Source organism: Barbatula barbatula, assembly GCF_947034865.1.
Source record: "Barbatula barbatula genome assembly, chromosome: 3".
In the NCBI taxonomy this organism is placed as follows: Eukaryota; Metazoa; Chordata; class Actinopteri; order Cypriniformes; family Nemacheilidae; genus Barbatula; species Barbatula barbatula.
Window position 1 is genome coordinate 1009071 of NC_136764.1, and position 9198 is coordinate 1018268.

A 9198-nucleotide genomic window follows, 5' to 3' on the forward strand; every position below is an offset into this window, starting at 1 on the left:
ATTCGCTAAACCACAGCGTTTTACAAAAGTTTGTCGTACTAATAAAGCCAGATGAATGTGCTTCAGTTTTGAGCAATGTTTAACGTTGCCTACCGTATAATAAAAAGCGCAGAGCTTGTGCTTGGTTTTCTTTCAACCTAAGGGGTTGACAACTTCAAATTCGTCTTCATAAAAATGAAGACGTAAGGCATGCGGATAAGCTTTAAAGAAGGGATGTTCCTTGAAATATGTACCATCCGAGTAGTCACTTAAATAATCTGGATCTCTGTCTAAATAGTTGTTTGGTTGAATTTCATCAAATATGTCCTCATGTGAGCAATAGTTCCTTAAAACCTCAGTGATGGGTACATATGAATATGTGCCTATTTTGTGTCCACTAGGTGATCTGAAAATATGATGTACCGGTTCGACCAGCCTAAGCTTAGATGTACAATGGTCTTTCAACATGTGAGGAGAGCTAACAATTTTGGAAGCGTCTTCAAAAAAAATCTCTTGACTGTACCATTTCTCTTATTTCAGGACATTCTAAAATGTTGAACCCATTTTTTTGAAGATGGTACGTAATAAAAGAGTCGTAATTCTCTTTAAAATAACAAAATAAAAAATTTATGTCATTCACTATTTCCTGCTGGACAGTCTGTGGAATGTGATGTTTTTCTTTACATTTAAGAATAAAGCTGAAGAGATTTTCTTTAAAGTTTGTAAAAAGCTCATTCCTACTAAGTGGATGGATTTCATCTATCCTAGCATGTAGCTCATTGGTATGCTCCAGATCATTCTGACAGTCCATTTCCTCAAAATCATTGTCCATGTATTCAGTCGCATCCATATCATCGTGAGGTAGAACAAGCTTCCTATGTTTCCGATAGACGTGACGCCTGAAAGACTCATATAGTGTAAAAGATGACTTGCAGTTATTCAGTCCACAAGTGATGCTGAAATTGGGTTCATGGTTGTGAACCAGACCAACATGTTGAATGAGTTTCATTAAGGTGAAGGTTTTTCTTCTACACCTTGTGCATCGATATTGTTGTGGCATTTTCAGCACAGGATATTAATTATTCGGGTGACAGTTATTGGAAGGGGCTTGCCACCCACCTCAGTAATTTTTGCTATGGCATGCTGCAGGAAGGTCAGTGTATTCTTCATGTAGGGTGGATAAGCCAAGTTGAAAACATAGTAAGCACTGAAGGCTGCAAGTGTTCCTTTTTCAACTCCTATTCCCCTGCACACCTCCACACCATCAACTTTGACAATGACTTGAAGCCTTTTGGAGAAAGCCATTTTCCAGTCAGTTTCTACCAATTGTATGGTTGGGTATGGAGTATCAGCATCAGACTGTGAGAAGAAAAGAAAACGTTAAAGGGGTCATATGATGGTTCTAAAAAATAACATTATTTTGTGTATTTGGTTTAATGCAATGTTTATGCGGTTTTATGTAAAAAGTCATTATTTGACACATATAATATTTTATACCTTTCTGAAACACATCGATTTTTACAAAGCTCATAGTTCAGAAAAGCGCAGTGTGCTCTGATTGGCCAGCGATCCAGTGCAATGTGATTGGCCTGAATATTCTATGTTTATACATTTGGGTGGTGTTATGAAATTCTGCCACCCACAGACTGAGGTAGAGATGTAGGGGCGTGTTTGAATAAAGTGTTTCAGTAACTTTTACAAAGAATATCTCTTTGGCTTTGAGACTTTGTAACTCTGCAGATCTTAACAGTTACAGTTACATACAGTTACATAACACACTAAAGAGAAATGAAAACAAGAAATTGCATAATATGACTCCTTTAAACATCTATCAGTAAACAATGCAAAATCTATCAGAACTAAATAACTGGATACGTATCAGAGTATTACAAAATGATGGTTTAACAAATAGTTTCATACCTCTCCCAATGTGATGAAGCTCTCAACTTTCTCTTTAAAGATGTGGGGCAGCAGAATCAGCGCTGCACGAAAGTCAGAATCTATTGTAAAAAAATATATAAATAAATTACTCTTCAATAATTTAATATTATAAACTGCCTGTTTTCATATTCATTCATATCCTCCATAAGTGTTTTCCTTTACTCCTTGTTATTCATTTTCTGCAATTTTCAGTAACTGGAAATATCAACAAATGATGCAAAAAATGCATGAAATTGTTTACAAGCTGGTTTCAAGTGAATACATGTTTTACCAATGATACAATTTGTGCCTGAAAGGGCAAAACATAAACAGAAAATTAAGATTTAACTGACTAACTGTTTTCTGGTGTTTCTGACAAACAGCCATACATACATACACATATATATAAAGCTATTAAGGCACTTCAGAACATTTGGACACAACTGCTTCATATTGATTAGCTTAGCTCAGTGTAATGCGAGTAATTTATGACATTTTCTGTGAACTAAGTGTCGGCAGCCTAATAATCCACACCAATCACAACTGATTTATTATTATTTATTTTTTTACATTTAATTTATCCTTTTTTTGTTGTCATTTTTCCAATAGCTTGTAATTTTTGGTTTTCTTATTTTAATACGGTGCACTTTAATTAGTTTGGGAATGTTTTACTCTACACTAGTATTTTTATAGACTTTTTAATTACATTTATTTCCTACAAAAATATCTTTATTATGATATATATCATAATTGTGAAATAAAAGTACTCATATCCAAAGCTAGATCTGTTTCTAAAGGATATACTGTATGGAAACTAAGCACACGTTCTCAACAAATGTCTTTACACATAATTAACAAAACTATCAGTTTATAAAGTTTAGAAATAGATTTTATGTCAATACCTGGTAGATCTTCTGCAAGCATCTCTTCTCTTGCTTCTTTGTAGATTTTGGCTAATGGAGCATTTCTTTGAACAAGCTGAAGCACCTTTGGCACAATACTAGTAAAGCCGTCCTTGAAGCGCTGGCTTAAGCTGACAGTTGATAAATGCATTCGGTCAACTTCATCACACAACTGAAATTAGGCAGAAATACAAAGTTAACATTCACATGAAAAAAAAAAGAAAATAAATCAGATATTAAAACTCTATGTTGCCTCTGTCATTTCCCTTTAGTAATATCATTGTAAAAAACATTCTAAGCTCGAATGCACATATATTTGTTCACCTGAGGGTTAAGAAAATTACAATGTGAGAGTTATAACTGTAAATTATTATAGCATACATTTTGCTTACATCAACATTTATTTTAAGCTGAGAAATTATATAAAATCGGTGATATCACTGACCCCTGAGGTTGTTTTTAAGAAAGGGTATTTCTTAAGTATATCCTCCACAGTCATCCCATCTCTTATCTCCCTTCTTCGCCATGCAAAAGTTCGCTGCATTCGGTCTTTGACCACCAAGGTGTCTGGTCGCATCTTGCTGTACTGGATATGCAGGACATTCACGTGACCCTCAATAGAGGAAGCATCCTCACCAATGACAGCAATCTCCTATTGGATCAAATGTAAAAGTACAGAATAATAATAGTTAAACTAATAATAATAAAAGTTCAACCTCAAAAACAAATTCAGAATTTTCTTACCTTACATTTTTATGTTTTACATGTATCTTACATTTAAATAGTGATGAGAACCAAAATATTAAATGTAATGAATATTGACTGACTATTTTGTAGAGGAGGGTCCTGATATTTACACCTGATATTTGGAGCCAAATTACAGTGGGGTAAAATGACTTTAGAAAGCAGCATAATGTTTTTTTCTTTTAGTAAAATCATTTGACTTCAGCAATCTTTGTAGAATTATATGCCAACGGTGACGGTTCTAAAAAGGGGAAAAGGCTCTTGTTTAGCCCCAAAGATAGCATGGCTGTAACTCAAGAAGTGTTAAAGATCCCTTGTTAATATCCTTTTAGATTCTGGTTCTCAACAAATTTTTCTTTTGGTAAATTCATCTCAGATGAAATGGTAATTTTTACCCCCTTTACAAAACAGTGGATCACTCAGTAAATATACATCCATGACATTTAATATATTGGCTTTCTTAATGCATGCATTTCTTTCACCAGAATATATATGTTTTTAAATCTAAAATGTTAACCAGGGACCTCTGGTTGAGAATTGACAGATGTACTCCCAAACAAAATCATATTAGAACGATTCCTATAATTCATAAAGCCATTCAAGTCATCTGGTGAAAGTTCCTGTAGTTTTACATATCACAATATATACTGCAGAAAAACAAAATATTGTAATGTTAGTTTTTTTAGTTTGTCGTGTAGACCTAAGCAACACTGATGAAATTGCAAGTGACTTGAGGACCAAACCACCATTTTGCAGTCTTTTTGTCATGATTCCGCTATCATGTCATGTTTATTTTTGGTCTTGCAGCGGAGTCATGGCATAGCCTTAGGTTTTGTGTGAGAAAGACATGGTTTTGTTTTGATTCTGACATGCCATGTGCTTTCTCGTGTCTCGTCAGTGTTTCCCGCCCTTTTGTCTCGTTAGCCTTCCCATTAGTGTCTCATTACCTACACCTGCCCCTTGTTCAATTATCCTGTGTTTGTTTCCCTTTAAAGCCTCCTCTTGTCTATTGTCCTGTGCTCGTTCATTGTATTTGATATCCTGTATATTGTACTTTGTTCCTCTATGCTGTGTCACGTATCAAGTTCTCGTTCAGTGTATTTTGGTGAGTCAGTTTAGTCTTGTCCTTAGTGTTTATTTTTCTAGTTTAGTTAGTCCATGTCCTGATGTCCTTATTATTTGTCTAGTCTTGGTTTTACTCCATCGTGAGTCTTTGTTTTGTGTTTATTGTGTATTAAAATTTATTGTTATCTCCTTCACCCCCGAGTCTGCCTGCAATTGGGTTCTTGTCTCCACACAGTCTTAACAGAATGAACGAGCCACAACCGAACCCAGCAGGCAGCATGGACCCGGGAGACCGGGTAAAGGAGGCGCACCTCCTCTTTGGCCTCCGGCAGGGCAACACCTATATTTGGGACTTTGCAGACAAATTCTTAGCAACATCTAAACGAGGCTGCTTCACGGAGCAGGAGTTGAAGAGCATATTCAACCGCTGCCTCGCAGAACCGCTCTCCCAGTCGGAGATGAGGAGGCTGAGACCCCTGGGCTTTACGGATCTGGTCAGCTGGATTTGCGATCAGGATTCGCCCCGGGTCTCAGCCCATCCCAACTCCACGGCCCTCTTGGACTCGGGCCCTGAGGGTCGGGTTTTGCAGATCGGGACCGTGTGCCTCTCCTCGCCCTCTGCACCCTTCGACTCCTCCAGCATGGAGCTAGTCATGCTCCCCACCGCTTCTCCACAACCGGCTACACCCACCGTGAGCCGGTCGAAGAAGAAGCCGAGGAGGGGCGTAATGTCCAAGCCGAAGCTCCAGCCAGAGGAGGAGACCGGGACTCAGCCCAAATATTTTTTGGGGGGGCGCCATACGAGCAGGAGGGCCCGATCGTCCAGCGGGCCTCCTGAGGTCCCAAGTCCGGTGGTCCCGTCAAGTCCGGTGGTCCCGTCAAGTCCGGTGGTCCCGTCAAGTCCGGTGGTCCCGTCAAGTCCGGTGGTCCCGTCAGGTCCGGTGGTCCCGTCAGGTCCGGTGGTCCCGTCAGGTCCGGTGGTCCCGTCAGGTCCGGTGGTCCCGTCAGGTCCGGTGGTCCCGTCAGGTCCGGTGGTCCCGTCAAGTCCGGTGGTCCCAAGTCCGGTGGTCCCAAGTCCGGTGGTCCCAAGTCCGGTGGTCCCAAGTCCGGTGGTCCCAAGTCCGGTGGTCCCAAGTCCGGTGGTCCCAAGTCCGGTGGTCCCAAGTCCGGTGGTCCCAAGTCCGGTGGTCCCAAGTCCGGTGGTCCCAAGTCCGGTGGTCCCAAGTCCGGTGGTCCCAAGTCCGGTGGTCCCAAGTCCGGTGGTCCCAAGTCCGGTGGTCCCAAGTCCGGTGGTCCCAAGTCCGGTGGTCCCAAGTCCGGTGGTCCCGGCGTCCACTCCAGCGTCAAGTCCTGCACCCAGTCCTGCCCTGCCGGCCTTCCAGCCGGCGTCAAGTCCTGCACCCAGTCCTGCCCTGCCGGCCTTCCAGCCGGCGTCAAGTCCTGCACCCAGTCCTGCCCTGCCGGCCTTCCAGCCGGCGTCAAGTCCTGCACCCAGTCCTGCCCTGCCGGCCTTCCAGCCGGCGTCAAGTCCTGCACCCAGTCCTGCCCTGCCGGCCTTTCAGCCGGCGTCAAGTCCTGCACCCAGTCCTGCCCTGCCGGCCTTCCAGCCGGCGTCAAGTCCTGCACCCAGTCCTGCCCTGCCGGCCTTTCAGCCGGCGGCTCAGCCGGCCTTCCAGCCTGTGGCTCAGCCGGCCTTCAAGCCGGGAACAAGAACAGTTCCCCCGAGGACTTCTCCCATCAAGTCCCCGGGGATTCCACGCTCGCGAGCGCCCCCGGGAACTAGGACTGTCCCACCCTATCCCTACCCTCTTGGACACCCTCCCGTGAACTTTGTTGTTCCCCCACCCCCCCTCCCATGTTTATTATTTTTATTGTCTCACCCCAACCCTGTGATTTTGCTTGCTTGTTTGCCCCTGATATTGTTTTCTTTGTTTTGCCTTGTATTGTCGTGTTCCCAGTCTGTCTTGTCTTGTTAGTCTACCCCTTGATGAACACCTGGAGGTGTTCATTTAAGGGGGGGCTTATGTCATGATTCCGCTATCATGTCATGTTTATTTTTGGTCTTGCAGCGGAGTCATGGCATAGCCTTAGGTTTTGTGTGAGAAAGACATGGTTTTGTTTTGATTCTGACATGCCATGTGCTTTCTCGTGTCTCGTCAGTGTTTCCCGCCCTTTTGTCTCGTTAGCCTTCCCATTAGTGTCTCATTACCTACACCTGCCCCTTGTTCAATTATCCTGTGTTTGTTTCCCTTTAAAGCCTCCTCTTGTCTATTGTCCTGTGCTCGTTCATTGTATTTGATATCCTGTATATTGTACTTTGTTCCTCTATGCTGTGTCACGTATCAAGTTCTCGTTCAGTGTATTTTGGTGAGTCAGTTTAGTCTTGTCCTTAGTGTTTATTTTTCTAGTTTAGTTAGTCCATGTCCTGATGTCCTTATTATTTGTCTAGTCTTGGTTTTACTCCATCGTGAGTCTTTGTTTTGTGTTTATTGTGTATTAAAATTTATTGTTATCTCCTTCACCCCCGAGTCTGCCTGCAATTGGGTTCTTGTCTCCACACAGTCTTAACACTTTTGGCAGTGAACAAGAAAATGGATCCTATATTTTTACCCATTTAGTGTTTAACGGTTTAGTAATAGGAAATGATGGTTTGATAATTGTGCAGCCCTAATTCAATTACTCTACAGTAAAATTGCACTGGGCTCTTGAATAATAAACCTGTTGAACTACAGGAATATACTTACCCTTGACTCAGATCTGCAACAGGCTGTTGGAGATTGTTCAGTGAGTCTCACTCTTGTGTGGCCAAACTTCTCCTTTCTCTTTCTTACCTCATCTTCATGGATGAGAGGTGCACGCTCAGATTTAAATTTGCGTTTGAGGGACTGGTGCCAAGTGTGCTGACATATGAGGGGAAAAAATAGTGGTAGGGAATCAGGGAATACAGCAGAGAAATTGTCTTTTTTTTAAACGCATACAAACTGAATTCACCAACTGCTGTCAAATCAGGAAAACATATCATTGATGGAAAAATGTCCTTATGTAACTCCCATTTACACTAGTAAAGTCCTAAACTTACATAGCCATTCCCCTCAAGATCCTTTAGGAAAGGGTATTTCACAATAAGTTCTTTTGCCACCTGCACATATTCTGCATTGGTTGGATACCTGAAATATTAAATTAAAAGCAATTGGCCCCTTAGAAACTCTATTATTTGTACTGCTTTAAGTAAAATAAATACTTCAAATGCATGTCTATGTATCAAAGTATTTATGTTGCTTTACAAGTTTCTGACTTACATTGTGTGTTCGATCATGGCTTCATGAAGAACTCGAATGATTCTGTGTCTGTCCTTAGAGGACTTCTGGCATGGTTCTTTGTCATCAAGCTTGGCCTGAAGATCTCTAGGAAAGGGTGGAATGGCGAATCCAGGAGGCAGTCTACCACTTGTTGTAATTCTGCAGTGAGGATGGGGTAGTAGTTGAGAACTTGCATTAGTAGTAATACTGATAATTAGTGGTAATAACTGATTCCCTAATTATTTTGTGTTATTGACATTTAAACGGACTACATATCAGGATTATTTCACTTTCAATTTAGTTAGATCAGAGCGCAGTGAATGGAGTAATTGACAGCTAATACTAACCAACCTAAAGCCTGCTTTAAATTAAGAGCGTAAAGATGACGTTTAATTGGTTAAGTGATCGAACGGTGGACAAGTCACTGTATCAGCAGGTCACAGCAATTAGTAATCAGCGAACATTTTGTAGAGACAATTATTTGCGATGGCACTGATGCTCCCAAATATATTTTAAAATCTCACAGATTACATTTCTGTCGCAATTTCAAGCCTTTGTGTTGTTTAGTATATCTAATAAGCCTTTACCGTCACTACATTATAGGCCTTATTTGACTTATTGTATTGAGTCATTAGCTTGTGAATCACCAAAACAGTATATTTTTTTGTTTTGTTATAGATGGTTTAATCAGACTACGTTTTCCGGTCAGGCAAGTAAAAATGATATTTCACTTGCCCCTTTAAAAAAGTACACTTGTCCTGGGACAAGTATTAATGTTGAGCCCTGTATAGGCCACTCTGCATTCTAAGATATCGGCATCAGGCATAAAATAAACAATCTATATCAATCGACCACTAAACATAGGCCAAATATAATACACAATAGTCAATGTTATACTTGCATTTCTGTAGTGGAAGTCTGTGGCTGGGATTCTGCTGGCACTGGTTCCAGTGTTAGTGTTATAACCTCCTTCATCTCATGTAAAAATCTGTTGAACTTGGACTGTTTTTTAAAAGAACCTTGAAATAAATATGAGATCATGCTCTCTGTAAGGCCACACTCTATTGTTTCCCCATCCACCTCATTTTCTGAAAAAAAAGGAATGATCAATGTGAGCTTGATGTTTTAACAGCAACAATAAAATTAATGTATTTTTAAAAATAATTTTAAACTTTAAATAGAAATTCAATAACTTTAATTTAGAAAAAGACACTTTAATAACGGTACATATACACTCTCAAAAAAAGGTAAAAAGCTGTCACTGGGGCTGTACCCTAAGGTACAAAATC